The sequence below is a fragment of the Balaenoptera ricei genome, chromosome 7 (assembly GCF_028023285.1).
Source record: "Balaenoptera ricei isolate mBalRic1 chromosome 7, mBalRic1.hap2, whole genome shotgun sequence".
Lineage (NCBI taxonomy): Eukaryota > Metazoa > Chordata > Mammalia > Artiodactyla > Balaenopteridae > Balaenoptera > Balaenoptera ricei.
Genome location: NC_082645.1, coordinates 60,745,718 through 60,762,774, shown reverse-complemented (window position 1 = coordinate 60,762,774; position 17,057 = coordinate 60,745,718). Strand labels below are relative to the sequence as shown.

The 17,057-nt window shown below is 43.1% G+C and overlaps 1 long non-coding RNA gene across 2 annotated transcripts in view; it reads right to left on the bottom strand.

The window, feature by feature from the left end:
- Positions 1 to 2,535: 2,535 nt before the first annotated feature.
- Positions 2,536 to 17,057, bottom strand: part of LOC132368549 (uncharacterized) — a 51,308-nt gene continuing 36,786 nt past the window's right edge. The window contains exons 1-4 of one of the 2 annotated variants that reach the window (XR_009504120.1): positions 14,460 to 14,514; positions 9,468 to 9,526; positions 8,461 to 8,585; positions 2,536 to 3,675 (exon numbers count right to left, since the gene is read on the bottom strand). This is a non-coding gene — a long non-coding RNA (uncharacterized LOC132368549). Of the gene's footprint in view, positions 3,676 to 8,460; positions 8,586 to 9,467; positions 9,527 to 14,459; positions 14,515 to 17,057 lie in introns of those variants that run through there. The other variant, XR_009504119.1, reaches the window with a different exon arrangement.

The window sequence follows — 17,057 nt, the reverse complement described above, 5'->3', positions numbered from 1 at the left end:
ATATTGGTGCAGCCACTGTAGAAAACAGTATGGAGGTTTCTCAAAAAACTAAAAATAGAACTACCATATGACCCAGTAATTCTACTCCTGGGTATAAAAAAAAAAAAAAACAACACACTAATTCAAAAAGATACATGCACCCCAATGTTCATAGCAGCACTATTTACAATAGCCAAGATATGGAAGCAACCTAAGTTTCCATGAACAGATGACTGACTTAAGAAGATGTGAGATAGATAGATAGATAGATGTGTGCATACACACATACACACACACAGATGCACACACAATGGAATACTACTCAGTCATAAAAAAGAATGAAATTTTGCCATTTGCAGCAATATGGATGGACTCGGACAGTCTTATGCTAAGTGAAATAAGTCAGACAGAGAAAGACAAATACTGTATGATATCACTTATATGATATGTGGCATCTAAAAAATACAACCAACTAGTGAATATAACAAAAAAGAAACAGACTCACAGATATAGAGGACAAGCTAGTGGTTACCAGTGAGGGGGGAGGGGCAGTATAGGGGTTGGGGAGTGGGAGGTACAAACTATTGGGTGTAAGACAGGCTACAAGGATGTATTGTACAACACAAGCAATATAGCCAATATTTTGTAATAACTGTAAATGGAGTATAACCTTTAAAAATTGTATTAAAATATATATGGGGGAAAACAAGGAAACAAAAAAATAGGGGGAAAAAAGCCAAAACAACAACAACAAAAAGACATTAACAGGATGCTGTGTGCTTTGGACAAGCAGTCCCCTTAGATAGTTTAGATGTATATTTCAGGAAGAATTTTAATGAACCCAGACTCTTGCATTTTCCCATACATAAAAAAGCACTAAATCATTAACTTGAGATGTCCATTCTTTGTAACTAGCAGTAATCTTTAACCATGATGTATGCTTGATTGCACATATTCCCTAGCCAAAAAAACCACAAAAAAACATATAAACTGGCTTCTCCTCCCACCTCTTTAGAACATTTCTCTCAGAGTTACTAAGAGGCTGCCTCCTGGGCTATAGTCTCCAGTAAGACCCTGAATAAAACTTTTAAACTCGCAGAACAATAATATATATATAATATTTAGAAATTAGGAAATTAAATTTAGATTTAGAGAAAATGACCCATAGATGCTAGGTAAAATCCAGGGATACTGGGTTTGATAATGAGGTGAAACATCAAAGGAGATGTTATGAACTGAATTGAGTCCCCCCAAAAAGGATACGTAGGAGTCTTAACCCCCAGTACCTCAGAATGTGACCTTATTTGGAGATAGGGTCTGTATAGAGGTAAAAGTTAAAGTGAGGTCATCAAGGTGGCCGTAACCTAATATAAATGGTGTCCTTATAAAAAGGAAAAACTTGGACAGAGACAAATACTCATAGAGGGTAGACACATAAGGAGAAGACAACCATCTATAAGGCAAGGAGAGAAGCCTGGAATGAATCCTTCTCTCACAGCCCTTGGGAGAAACCAACACTGCCAACACCTTGATTTCAGATTTGAGACAATAAATTTCTGTTGTTTAAGCCAACAGAAATTGGTACTTTGCTATGGAAGCAAGATATGGGGAAGTGTGGATGTGGATTCCTTGCTAATGGGAACATCACTAGAGAAACTTCACAGTATACTAGTCACTCCACCCAGCTTTGGGCACCAGCACCCTGAGAGGGGCTGCACAGGAAGTTTGGAGTTTCCAGGTAGATGAAAGAGTCCCTGACCTGGAAGCAGACTTCAGCATAAGTGGGAGACCTGGAAGTCAGCTTCTAACAGGAAGGTGCTGACGGTCATGGGCACAAGACTAAAATACAAGCTACAAAAGGAAAGGTGGGGGTAGGAGTGGCCAGCTTGAGAATGCATCTTGTGCATTCTTCCCTGTGCCTCTATCCCTTCCCTCACTCTGGCTATCTGGGATCACCTTCCAAATCAACTAGCATGAACTTGGCTACTCTGAATTGAGCTGTGTTGGAATATAAAATATGTACCACATTACAAAGTATGAAAAAAGAACATAAAGCACCTCCTTATATTCGTTTCCTAGAACTGCTATAACAAATCACCACAGATTTGGTGGTTTAAAACAACAGAAACTTATTCTCTCACAGCTCTGGAGCCAGAAATCCAAAATCTAGGTGTTAGCAGAGCCATGCTCCCTTAGAAGGCTTGAGCATTCCTTGGCTTGTGGCTGCATCCCTGATCTCTGCCTCTGTACTCACATGGCTTTCTCCTCTGTGTCTCTGTCCTCCTCTTCTCTCTCTTATAAGGACACTTGTCATTGGATTTAGGGCCCACCCAGATAATCCCAATGATTTTATTTCGAGATCCTTAACTTAATCACATCTGCAAAGACCCTTTTTCCAGATAAGGTCACATTCGCGGGTTCCAGGGATTAGGATGTGAGCATAAATTCTGGGGAACCACCTTACAACCCACTACACTCCTTAATAATTTTTATGTTAGTAACATGGCGCATTAGTTTGCTAGCACTGTCACAGAAAAATATCATAGACTGGGTGGGTTAAACAACAGAAATTTATTTTCTTATAGTTCTGGAGGCTAGAAGTCCGAGATCAAGGTGCCAGCAGAGTTTGTTTCCTCTGAGGCTTCTCTCTTTGGCTTGCAGATGGCTGCCCACTTGCTCCCTCTTCACATGGTCTTTTCTTGGTGCTTAAACATCCTTGATGTCTCTCTTGTGTGTCCAAATCTCTTCTTCTTATAAGGACACCAGTCAGGTGTCCTGGCTGACCCACCTTGGTGATTAGAGCCACCTTAATGATCATTTTAACTTGATTACCTCTGTAAAGACCCTATCTCCAAATACGGTCACATTCTGAGTACGGGGGGTTAGGGTTTCAACATGAATTTGGGGGGAACACAATTCAGCCCATAATACAAGGTGAAATAATATTTTGGTTGCTTTATGTTAAATAAAATATATTCTTAAATTTTAATTTAAAAGGAAGTATGCGGAACATCTTAAACAAACTTTGACTCCTCACAAATTTGCCCAGGGTCTGCCCTTAATTCTCCCCATGCCCCACTCTCCTCCACCAACCCTGGCCAGAACAAGGGCTGTTAATGAAATCCTAGGGTCTTGATTCTCTGGGTAGTTTGAGGAGCACTTGGGGAAAAGAGACCAGGAAGAAGGTCCTAGTGTTGGTGTTACTGAGGGACTTTCAAGGACAGAAAGAAGAGATCTATTAAATCTGTTTGAGTACCTATTCTGTACAGGAACCCCCCTACACACACACACACACACACACACACACACACACACACACACACCCCATCTCTGCAAGTCTTGCACAAAATCTGCCGCACTCCTAAATGTTTTGTTTCTTGAAAGAAATCTGGGAAAGGACCTGGTCGGCATGAACCTGAGAGGACAGAGCAGCCACAGAGGTGGGATGTGGGTGAGCCCAAGGCCAGCAGGAGGAAAAATGTGGAAACGCAAGTGACCACCAAAGTGCTGGGAGTTTGCAAAGATCTTTGGGAGGGCATCTGACTTCCCACAGGATGTGTGATGGGCGCTTGAGCTGATTTTCTTTCGATCTCAAAGGACAGGGTGACGTCAACTGACGTCTGGGTTCACTTGTTATCAAAGAGTTGAAATGAAGACACAGGAGGCATGCTTATCAAATCTGTAGAGGACAGGAAGCTGAAAGGAACAGCAAATACATAATTAGAACCCACAAGTCTCAAGAAGCTAGAATACCAACCTGAATTTAATAAGAGGAAACAATAAGAATGAAGGGAATGCCCTGCACTTGAGATGATAGATAGGGAAATAAATAAATAAAAACTATTGGTACAAAGCACTTGGAAAAGAGTCAGGGGTTTGACTCAGACTCCAAAAGCAGATGGGACTGAAGCTCTTCTAGTAGAAAAGCAGTATGCAAAGGAGGGAGCAGGCAATCAGGTTCATTCTTTCTGGTCAGGCCCCCGGAATGTCAATTTCAGGTCTGCCTGCTGTACATTAAGAAGGAAGCAAACTGGAGCGTGTGCAGAAAATGAATGACCAGTGTGATAAGGGAACCCCAAACCACATAAGGCAGGAACAGTGCCACGTAGCTGGAGAAGAGAAGCACCAGGGGAGAAGTGAGAATTCTCTACACGTATCTAAAATGCTGCCATGTGAAAGAGCTTGGGCTTGTATTGAATGGCTCTGAGGAGTGAAATCAGGGAGAAACTGGAATAATGTATAATGAATAAAACAAATGTATCCAGTAGGATTTGTTTAACTGGAAGTAACAGAAAATCTGATTAATAATGGCTTAAACAACAAAAAAAATTACATTACTTAAAAAAAAAAAAGCCTAGAAGTAGCCCATGGTTAAGGCCTCAGGCTTTTTCCAATCTTTTCCCCCCACCACCCTCAGAGTTCCGGTTTCATCCTCCAACTGTTGCCTCATGGTCAGAAGACGGCTGCTGAAGCTCTAACAACGCAAATCAGCTTTCAAAGCAAGGGAGGAGGGTGATGATAAGGGGATGTAGCAAAGAGGATCTTTTCCTTAATGCTGCTGTCCTTTTTCAGGAAAGGAAATAATTTCTCAGATGTCTTCGTATACGTATCTCATTGGCCATACTGGGTTATGTGGCCAATTCTAGCCACAAGGAAGACTGGAAAAGGAACACCCAGGTTTTCCAGCCTATATAGTGGGAGGCTGGCAAGGGAGAAGAGAATGAGTTTTTAGTAGCCCTTAGTAGTGTCTGCCACAACAAAATCAACTGTAAATCAACTACCAGTAGATGGTCTTAGTGTTTTCAATGCAAATATGTTTATATAAACACATATGCTCACATAGGTCTACTGCACACAGTTTTATTCCCAGTTTACATTACTTAATATTTTGAGTATCTTTCTATAACATTTTGAAATTCTTTGAAAATGTAATTTTCAGCAATTGTACAATATCCTTATGCTATTCCACATTCAACCACTCCTCTACTCTTGGACATGGAGGTTATTTCTACTTTGATAGAACTTTCTAGCTGTCATATCCAGAGGCAGAAGGGTGTGCCTTGGAAGGTAATGAGGTGCCTTTGGAAATATTCCATCACAGGGATGAAAGAGATAAGACACAGCATGGGGGTGGATGGTTCCTGGACTCTATGACATCTCAGGCTCTTCCTCACCTCCTCAAGATGCAGATGATAGGGTATAAAAGATATGGAGACGTGATCAGGGAGAGTCGCTGTGCCCTCTCTGTTTCATCTTCCCATTCTGCTGCCTGAGCCCACAGGCTGTGCAACATTCCTCCTCTGGATACCCCCAAGGTCAGCACCCCACACAACACCCCATCCCAAGGTCACACCATCTCTCTCACTATCTCCCGTCAAGGAGAATAGCCTGAATCACTCTTCACAGGCTTTAAAATTGCCTGAATATAGACAGCAACATCTCTGGCTCTTATCAATGGGGCCAAACATGAGAATCAGTGGGAAGCACCTAGGCCTGGACCAGCGGGGCAAGGATGGAGAGAGCCTAAGACACCAGGAGCTAATGACAACATGAGTGAGGCTCCTCTGCTGCCTCTTGCTGCTTTGAAGCCTATCTGTGGCTTTCCAGCCTGCCACAGGGACAGGGAAGGGGCAGGTATCTTCATTATGACTGCTCAGCAAACACCACCGGGGTCATGTAGGTGAGCTGGGTAATGCAAGGAGTGAGAAGTGTCAGTTCCCAAGGGTTGTGTGCTAGGGGGTCACAGACACTGGAGTGGTGTTGGGGGACAGGGCAGATACCTGCCTTATCAGTGAAGGGTTTGATATCAGCCTTCGCTATATATAGTTATGCTTCAAGGGATGTGATCTGACTTAAGTCTAAATGAATCTAAATTTACCTTCCATGGAATCACAGAAGTATTCATACTCTTCAACAGGGTCAACATCCCAAGACTACAATTCAAAAACTAGAATTCAAAACCAAGATTTTTAAGACACAAGCAACTTGCCAGATGACAACTCAATGACAAAAAAATAGCCATTAGCAACACCACCAGTTTATTCTCAGTTACACGGACCTTAGCTCATCCCTCCAGTATCTTGCTCTTTTAAGTGGGTTTAGGGAACAAATATTTAAAGGTCAAATAATTTCGGTAAACTTCAGTGATATAATATTGCTAATGCCAAGCACAAAACAACCCAGTAAGAAAAGTTGCAAGTATTTGCATTGTCTCTTTTCTAAAAATGGAGCTCCAATTGCTTGCTGGATGAATGGAATTGGAAAGGTCAGCAGTCCCAAAGGTCATTTTCTTGCCTGTGAACATTGTGTCTACCACACAGCACAATCACGTGTGCATCAGCAGCTCACTAGGGGCAGACCAAAGGCTGGAGCCAGGGATCTGAGCAGAGGAATCATTTGTGTCTCAGCTCTGCCAACAGCTGCCCCCTAGGCATGTCTCTTAATTACTCCACGACTTAATTTCTTCAAGCTCTTATTTGGGTCCATGAATCTGGCCACCAGAAGGAATCTTGAGAAGTCCCTTCTACTAATAGCTGCCCCCTTTCCCCCAGGTTAATATCAAAGGAACCCTCTTTAATTTTATTAAATTAATAAAATATCCTTCTTAATGTTATTTTACCTTTGGATTACGGACAAGTCTCATTCTGTTCATCATAAGTCTCTTAAAATTTTATTGATTCTAAGTCCTCAAACAGAACAAAGTATACCTAAACTTGGTAAAGCACAAGTTTGAGAAAATGTTAAATATCCCACTTATATTCTCGACTGCAACCCTCATAAGATGCAGGACATTGTATGAGGCAATCTGCTGGTTTATAGAGCTGGGTAGACTATGTCCCTGGTCTCCATGAACTTCCAGCATAGAGGAGAAACAATGACTAATACAGATATTAAGAGAGAAAGGAAAAGGATACATAGGTTACACACAAAATACGAACAGCTCTAGTAGACACATCTGGGACATCTGTCCAGCCCACAGTGACCAGCTTTCTCTGAGAGCTGCCTCTTCCCTCAGATACCACATCCACAGCCATGTTTACACACCATCACTCACCCCCCATCTCAGCCACGGCTGATTGGACCAGCGGTGGACACCTCACCAAGCTGAGCCAAATTCTCTGTCCTGGGAAGCTGGAATTGTAATTCAGAGCACCTGTAAACTCAGACAATTTAGGTGCCTATACCTCTGGAGAAGAAGGAGGGCAAAAGAGAGCAGAGGGGAGCAGCCCGAGGCCCTGTGTGCTCCCACCCCCAGAGGCTGGGAAGACGGCTGCCTTGGTTGCTAACGGCTTTGCCCTTTCTGGTACCCGGCCTGCATGGGGCCCCAAGGACACTCCTATCTTCCTGAAACATCCTTGTTTCCTATGAGAAGTTTCCCCTTTCTCCTTGAGCTGGCTCAGGCTGCTGCTACATTCAAAGCCACCTTGACTAGGCCCTGATCATTAAATGCCCCTCCTCATATAAAAGAGACACAGATAATCCAAAACAGCCAAGAGTCCAAAAGCCATTTTTGGCCCTGGAGGACATCGTGAAATGAGTATGTTTAAATTGCTGAAATTCAGAACACCTTGAACGACAATGCAAGCCCGCAGCAACGTAAACCTGATCGGCAGAGTCCAGCGAAGCCTGTCTGTTTCCTCTGTCCTGCCCTAGGCTCTGCTCTCCTCTGCTCTCTGGTCCTCACAGGACGAGGAAGCATTACCACTTTCCCTCCCCTTCCACCCATCTCCCCCGCAGACCCACAGCTGAGCACCTCATGTTTTGGGAGGAACCTTTAAAGGCCCTTCCTGAAAGCATCGAGCGTAACAGACGGCCGCCTGAGAAAACGGTAGAGGAAGCAAGAAGACCACTGGATTCTTTTTAGAAAAAGTTTACCATCACACCTCAGATAAATTATAAAATAAATAATGCCTAAAAGACATGCAAAAGACGACCTGTGAGTGGCTGGCTTCCTGGTCAATGAGGGTTTCCAGTGTGGTTCAGAAGTTTTGATGGAAGAGCCATGTAGAAAGGAACCTGATTAAGGATCCATAGGAACAAAAACCGTTGCAGGAACGAGAGGGCAGAGGACTATTTCAGAGCAGCCTGAATGTTCATCTGGCTGAGGAGAGTGTGCAGGGTGGGGTGGAGGGTGGTGGGAGCGCTGGTGCTGTCCTTACAAAGCCTGGCAGGCCCCGTATCCTGGGAAACAGAATCCACCAAGTGCATTGAGAGAGATTTCTTGGTATAACCCAAGCTTTCCCCATGGCGAAATAATCCTTGCTTCTTCCTCTTGGCAGCTCCGCAACGAGTACAATTAGGTTATAAGCACACACATGCTCTCACATACACACCCCTTCACACACACCCACAGAGATACACGCACCGTATCTCATATTCTACTGCGTGTTCCCAGAGTTCCTCTCATCACTACCCAACACCTACATCTTAAGTAGATTATGGACCTATTAAACATCACAGAGACCAAGGATCGTGTGGTACCTTATAGATGTGCCCACGAGGAACAGCTTCCAGTTTATAAGGACTTGGTCGTGGAGATGACTGCATTCAATCACAAAACGAGGTGACTTGGAGGGACCTCAGGGAGCCCTCTTCCAACACAGCTCCTTCAGTTTCCAGAAGAAACAAAGGTTGGGTGTGGTTACAAAAAATGATCTTAGTCCAAAGATCCCCTAGGCTTGACCAGGCTATTTTTTGTCTCCCAGTCTAATAGGACAGGCCAGCCTGGCCCGGCTCCCAGGCCTCGCATGTGAGGTTTGGCCAACAGGCCTCACAAAGGTCCAGCAGAGAGGTTGCCAAGCCCAGGCCCCACCCGGCTCGTTATCTGCCCGCAGGGTTCTCCCATGACTCTCTGGCTGGCCCTGCTGCCACCTCTCTTTGTGGGCCATCTGTACCGCCATGGCTGCTGGTGTGTTCAGTCAAAGGTCCTGCCTCTGTTTGGTTGATAAGCACGGTCAAGTTCCAAATCCCACTGCTACGACACAGGCACTCCTGCCCCGATTGTCTTCGAAGCCTGCACTACCTTGACACGTTGTCACCTAGGGCTTAGGGTGACCCAGGCCTGAGGTCTGGGCACAAGGAAGAGGGGGAAGCTGCAGTCCAGAGTCACAGAGCCAGGCTTTTCTCTCCAGAATCACCATACTGCATTTCCCTGCCAGTTGGCTCTTTTAAATTATTCTTTTGTGCCTCAATTATTACAGCTCTCCCAGGTCCTGAAAAGCTTCTTTCCTGGAAAACACTTGAACCAGCCAGTAAAAGTACTGACTAGCTTAAGAGATCTAGGTCAATGCTTCTAAAAGTGAGGTTCACGGCAGAAACACTGGGTGCTTGTTCAAAATGTAGGCTCACGGCACCATCCCAGGCTTTCTGAATTAGAATCTCTCAGAGTAGGGGCTGGAAATCAGATTGTTTAACAAGCCCCCAGGTGAATGTGATGTGCACTAAAGTGGTAAGACCCACGTGACCCATTGTGGGTCTGACTCAGTTACCTCTGGCAGCACGGGGTGGTCCTTTCCCTAAGTCCTCCAGGTCTTTTCTTCTGAGCCTTCTGTGAAGAAAAAGTACAAAGAACTTTGCAAATGTCAACTTAATGACTAAGATTATCATTTCTTGGAGGCAGATGTCTATTTCTTTCTCCTGGACCTCACCTTATCAAGTCCCAGTAGGAGGATAATTGCCCATGCAGGATACCTAAACCACCTTTCATCCCCTACTCTATATAAAATGTTTAGTCCCTGCCCGCAATCCCGTGAGATCCATTTCAAAGTTTAATGACCATTTGGGGGCATAAATCTACAGTGTTTCTTTTTGAGTAGCAAAGATCTCTGGAGCCACTGACTTCCATTCTACCTGTTTAGAAGATGATACGAAGATTCTGACAACTCAGCTTTATTTTAAAAAAAATTTTTTTTATTGGAGTATAATTGTTTTACAACGTTGTCTTAGTTTCTGCTGTACAATGAAGTGAATCAGCTATATGCATACATACATCCCCTCCCTCTTGGAGCTCAGCTTTATTTTTAAAAGAAGCCCACAGGAATACAGAAGGCACCACTCCCTTCTGCTGGCTAAAATACCAAGATAACTAAATGAGATCTTATTCTTGTGCCCAGGATGACTCTTCATCTATTGACAGAGAGGCGACAATCAATATTAGATCTGCAGCCTTGTTCCAACCATGAGCAAAAAGCTGACAGTGCATCCTACACGTATTTTGTGTTTGCATCTTGCCTCTAAAGAATCCAAAGCGCTTCCACCTGTTTCTGTGTGTACTCTGTCATGGAGGAAGGCAGTTATCCACTCTACTTCATGAATAACTCTTCTGCGGCCAAAGGAATATGTGATGTGTTCAAGGTAGAGCACTTAAGTAAAAGCAGAATTCTAGTAATTAATTAAGGTGACTTGATCCTTGGGTCAGAAAACTGAGCTATACTCTTCGCATGAAATTGTCTTTTGGCATATTCAAGACATCTTAATCTTGTTGGCATTCAGTCTGCAAATAAAGCTGAATCACAGGTAACTCCACTTCTGTATCCTTTTCCCCACCTTTTATGCCCTGCTTTCTGACATTAAGGATCTCACCTGTTCATATGATTCATCAGAGAAAAAAATAGCATTAATTAACATCAAAATGTTAAGGACTTAACGTATTCTCCCACAGATATCTGGATTATGAAAGAGAAGCCTAGAGGAGGATTGTTTTACCCAAAGAAATGTCTGGCTAATGGTGAAATTTTAGGCATCAGTGGGATAGGAAACTTCCTACTATTCCTTTAGACGTATATTCTGCCCAAGCAGAATGTCAAAACCTGTCTATAAGATACAGTATATTAGAATGAAGAAACTGTCAAACATAATATGAATTTAAGCAAACAAACTCTGTTCCAAAGCACCTTAAGAAGGTGATATTGGAGATCTAGAATCATAACATTAAATAAACCTGTAAACCTGGAGACTTCTAGTGTGGCCCAAGATGGAAAAATAAAAACTGTATTTATTTTCCCACCCAAGACAACTAAAAAACCATACAAAATATATGAAAATAGTTCTCAACACATTGGACATCAGGCAATGAAGGGCAGTGATCCCTGAAAGATGAGAAATGGATGAGCCCTAAGATTGCCCCAGCTTATTGCATTGAGAGAATTTCCAGCCCACAGCACAAGAAGGGGGAACCCAGATGGAGTCTGGCTGTCTCACTGAGTAGAGGAAACTGGGGAGGCCGAGGTGGCTAGAGTCCACAGGGTGGAAACGAGAGAGATGCACAGAGAGAGGACTGTGGAGATGGGCAGAGGATCCCCCTTGAGTATTCAGCTGCGTATTGTTCAGTGCCTGCAAGAGAGGAAACTGCCTGAGGCTGGAGAAAAGACTACCTAGAAGGGTTAGAGGGGACAAGGAGCAGAGAGCTTACAAACGGTTGGGAATAATGCCTGTTCCCATCAGCCAGAGTGAAAAACCTTATAATTCACAGGGTGTGGGATAGACTACTCAGAAAGGTCTTAACTTGGTAGTAAGGAAAATTAACCCTAGACTAAACACTGCCTCAGTCCCACCTAACAAAGCTTACTGAAGAAGAAACAGATAACCTGAATAGCCCTAGCAAAGAAATTGGATTTGTAGTTTAAAACCTTTCCACAAAGTCAACACCAGGCTCAAATGCCTTCACTTGGGAATTTTGCCAAACATTTAGAGAAGAAATAATATCAATTCTATACAAACTCTCCCAGAAAATTAAAGAAGAGAAAATACTTTCCAAGATTCTATAAGGCCAGCATTATTCTGACACCAAAACCCAGACAAAGATATTATAAGAAACAAACTGCAAACCTATATTCTTTACACAGAGATGCAAGGATTCTCAACAAGATTTTAGCAAATTGATCCAACAATGTAAGCCAATAAAATTATATGTAAATACACGGAAATAATACTAGCCCTGATGAGAAAATACATCATTAGTTTGAGGCACAAACATTTCTCTTTAAAAGCAGTGACTATTTAAGAGCTATCTGTAAGCCATGTGTTCATTTAATAATTATCCCTTGTGGCTATTAAAATAAAGACAGATTACTTGCTGATGGCCAACAATGAACAAGTCCACAGACTGTGGGTCTGCCTTTTCAGTGTTACTTATACTGTGAGTTCCCCATGAGCAATAGCTGGGTTTTCCCATCTTTGTATTGTCAGGGCTAGCAAAATCCCTGGCATATTATCAATCCTTTCTTCTTGTTCCCAGCCTCTTAGCATGGGATATAATAAATGTCCTTGTTGTTCCGGCCAGTCAAGTAGAAGTTCCCACCAGTCAAGTTGAAGTTCCCTTACTTGAAGTCAAGGGCATCAGAATGGACACAACCATTGAGCTGAGTCTCAGTTTCCTCAGCTACAGAAGAAGGAGAGTACAATCTGCTTTCTCGGGTTTTGAGGGCAGTAAATAAGATAATGCGTTTAGAACTTCTTGCACAAGTTCTGTCTAAATAACTGTGAGTTCCCTTCACCTTCTCTTTCCCCTTTCTTTCTTATGGAATTTTCAATCTAAATATTAGAGGTACAAAGTTCAACACACATGAAGCTTATAGACCTGCCACTCTGTTTTGTCAGCTGCTAAATTTGATGCCACCTATTTTGAGAGAACTCATTTTTACGTTAACTTTTATTGATTTTCTCTCTTACTTGTGTTACTATTAAACTCACCGAAGGATTTATTCCAGGAAACAATCAGAAGAAGGTCTATGAATGAAAACCTAACTTTGCACTAGGTAAGCAACAAAGAAAATGGCTGAGAAGACTCTTCCTTCCAGGTAAGTGGGGAGGGGAAATATAAGGGTAGGGGAATAAGAGGTACAAACTATTAGGTATAAAATAAGCTTAAAGGATATACTGTACAACACGGAGAACATAGCCAACATTTTATAACAACTGTAAATAGAGTATAACCTGTTAAAATTATGAAACATTATATTGTACCCCTGTAATTTATATTATATTGTACATCAACTGTACTTCGAAGAAGGAGAAGGAGGAGGAGAAGGAGAAGAAAAAGATGAAGACTCTTCCAAAAAATAAGCCATTTTGCTGGTAACCCAGCAGCTGCAGCCCATGTTCATTCCATCACGATTTTCAAGATTTTTCTATTTGGAAAATGTTAAATTTACAGGAAAGTTGCAAGCACAAGGAATAATAGTGCTAAGAGCACTCATATACTCTTTACCCAGACTCACCTATTGCCAACATTTTGCCCATTTGCTTTATCATTGTTTCTCTCTGTCCCAATCTCTCTCTCTCTATCTTTGTATATATTTTTTATTTTTTTCTGAATCATTTGAGGGTAAGTTGATGATGATGCCCATTATAATATTAATTTTAAATTTCATTTTAGAATTTAAGCACTTTAACAACAGATACTTGTACATGATTTGTGCATGGTTCAAAACCCAAAGTGTATAAAAGGGGATAGAGTTGAAAATAGATCTTCCTCCCATCCCTATGCCCTAGACACCCTATGTCTCAGCATGAGAACTTAAAATTCAGAAAGGAATGTATCTTGAGATTCTCCGAACCCATTTTCTTTCCCAATTATATGAAAACTTCCCTATATCCAAAACAATTGAAAAAAGTATATTTACCCAAAAGAGAAAATCCAAGAGACCTAATACCTATCAGAACCCCTCAGAAGCCACTGCTTTGTGGTGCTACAAAGGTTTGAGACTTTTGGTTTTACTTAGCCATTTATTTATTCAACATTTCTTCGTTCATCTACCAATCCTTTATTGAGTCCTAGGCCCTGTGCTAGCATGATACATTGTATTTTCCAAAATTTCCCGTCCCACATGCTCTTCTCACAGTGTGATTCTGCCACTCCTCCCACAGAGAGGTGGATCTATGTTCCCTCCCTGACTTGTGACCACAGCAGAAGTGACATTATTTATTTAACTTCCAAGGCCAGGTCATAAAAGGTAATATAGCTTCTTCCACCAGGTTCTCTTGGGATGCTTATTTTTGGAATCCTGATACCATTGTGTGAGGAAGCCCAAGCTGCCCTGTGAAGAAGCCCATGTGGAAAGGAACTGACGGTTTTCACCAACTTGCCAACCTTATGAGTGAGCTGCATTGGAAGACTTCCAGTGGAAGTGGCCACTTCAGTGGAGCCCCAGTGGAGCCACCCCAGCTGACACTGCACGAGGAGGGTTGAGTTGTCCCTGTGGAACCCTGTCCATGTTGTGGATTTGTGAGCAAATTAAATCATTTTTGTTATTTTAACCGACTAAGTTTTAGAGCATTTTTCACAACAGTTAACCAGAAGAGCTAGGTACAGAGGATGCAAAGATAGAGAGATCTATTAGGGAAGGTACCTGCCTTCAAAGACCTCATACTCTAGTGGAGGAGGTGGGCAAGTCAACAGAAATTAACTAAATACAATATGATGAGGACTTTCTATATAAATACCATTCCTATATAACATTTTAAGAAATGGGAGAAATTACCTGAATTTGATGGAGACTCAGAAGGATTTGAAGAAAACAAAAGCTGAGTTAGGTCTTGAAGGATGAGTAGGAGTTCATCAGATAGAGGCAAGAGGTCCCGTCCATCACTGCAGTGCCACAGAACTTTGTAGAGAATGTAAAGAAGGGTGGTAAGGAGGGCAGAGGTAGGATAAAACCCGAGAGAAGAAAGGATTCAAGTTAAGGATGTTGGTTAGAATGAGAACAGAGACAGACAGGAAGCAGGAAGTGGGGAGGCTGAGAGACGGAGAGAGCAGGAAATATATGAGGCCCCAGGATAACTGGGGCTGCTGAGCAGGACAGGGTCCTCAGAGAGCCCAGGGCCAAGAACCGGGCCTGATTCTGCCTCTGACATATGAGCTATGTGAGCTGTAGGAGCCTGGGAGAACCCCTCTGTCAACAGAGGGGTGGGAACTTAGGAGCTTTAAGGCCCTGTCCAATTCTGTGACATTTAAAGTCACAAGTGTAAGGGTCAGGGTTTCTCAAAATGTGGCCCCATAGAGTCAGGTTGCCTGGGTACCTGCTAACCTAAATCATATCAGCTCCCCAGGTTATCCCGATGCCAATTATGTTTACCAAACATTATTGTATGAACTGAATGGAATTGAACTGCTCTTCCTCTTGGTTTCTTTGCATAAAATTGAGAACAAAGAAACGTTTGCATTCTGTGGGCAATACTGTAGAAATGTAACATACAACTGTGTAAGATTTCTTTTAAATACCACACCATTTTACCCGAACTGAAAACTGATTGTTTCTTTTTCCTTTAGATGAGAAAGTAGTATCTCGCTTTCCCTTTTTTCTTAAGGAAGCAAACTTACTCCATGGGAGGGGCCAGTAAAGTGTCCTCCTTGCCATCAGGAGCTGAGGCTACTCTGAGAAGACTTGAAAGCCCCAGGGAGGGAGGCTGGTGGGTAATTCAGGATGGACATGTTGAAGTTTACTCCATAACCCCCTCTGGCTGGACAGCCACTGACAGCATCAGCCTCTTGTTGTGATAAACACGGCAAAAACACCAGCATCTTTTAGAATCTTCTAAACAGTTAGTTGTACAAGAGATGAGGGTGATTGATTTCATTGGCGGGTACGGGAGCAGAGCCATGGGAGGAATCTTCTGGAAGAGAAAATCGGGGCCTGGACAAGCTTCTTGAAACCAGGCAAGTAGAAGCAGAGATGAGGCACGACCTGCTTTCCAAATGTTAATGAGTGTTCTTAATCAGATAAGGGTGGCTCTCTCCAAGAGTTCTGCTCCCACACACCCTAGTTTGAGGCTGAGCTAGCCTGGCTTGCTCTTGATTAAACTCAGCCTGGATCTCATCCAAGGGCAGGCCTGGTGTTTTTATCTTTTAAAACATCAGGAGAATTGTTAAATAAGACAAATTTAGGAAATATAAATTCCCCCACCTCCCTTAATCTCAACAAACTCATAGAAGCACACGTGTGTCTATTTGGCCCAGAAGATTCAGCAGTTAGCTGAAAAATGATCAGATCCTATAAGAAAAAGAAGGAAAACAGAGAGAGAGAGAGAATGGAAAAAGGAGCGCATGGAGGGGAGATGGGCCAAGTCCGGCAGTGTAGTCCAGGGCGTTTACTTGTGCGGGCTCCTTCGCCTGGTAACGTGAAATGGACCTCAGTCCCTGAAGGGAGAAGAAGGAAGCCCCTTGGGGCAGGAAGCGCTGTGTCCTGGCCGAGGGCCCCTCCCGCCGCTGCTGCCAGGAGGTCTGCAGACTCACTGCTTGCTCCTGAGGGTCACTGAATTTTGGCAGCATCCACTGGCCGCGTCCTCCTCCCCTCCCACAAGCGGTGCCCGCTGCTGCCGGTGCTGCCCCACCCCAAACAAGAGGTTCGGGGAAGCAGCCCCTTTTGTAAGGCACTCCAAGAATTTGTGATTTATAGGGAGGAGACACCCCTAGGTGTGAGAACACAAACCCCAAAGAGACAAGGACCTACAGCATATATTTTAGCTCTTTCTTTTCCCTAATCTGTAGCACTTCTGAGGGGTCTATTAAAGCTTCTAAAGGGCAGAGGGTGGGGAGGTGTTGCCTAATCTAGCTTTTTTCTCTCACCCCAACTTTTCTTCAAGGATTCACTTCCATGTCTTCGTGACATAATTGTCCTGAGTTGATTTTTTGCAAACCCAAATTCATGTCAATGCCAAGAAAGAAAATTCTTCCAACCTGTAAGACATCAAAAGCAAGGCTGGCTTTACCCCATTAGACAATAGACAGGCTCACGGAGCCACTGCTAGTTCAGGCTCAGGGTGGGTTCACCAAGAGGAGGATCAAGGGGACTCAGGCTTTACTCATCACCTGAGTCCATTACAGGCCTGACAAGCTCTGCCAAAAGATAAACACCACAAGGGAAAAGAACTTTGCATAAATATCGCCATGAAGACAAAGAACAATGTTCATGATTTTTATGTCCACGGGAGCTCAGGCACAAAGGCATATTGGAAACTTCTTTTTCTTCTACATTATGTAAGGACTGGTCCATGAGACAAGCCTCTGTACCCCCAAGCAAAGGGAACCCAAATCCCCTAACATTGGAGGGCTTACAAGACAGCCAGGGTCGGGCGCCACC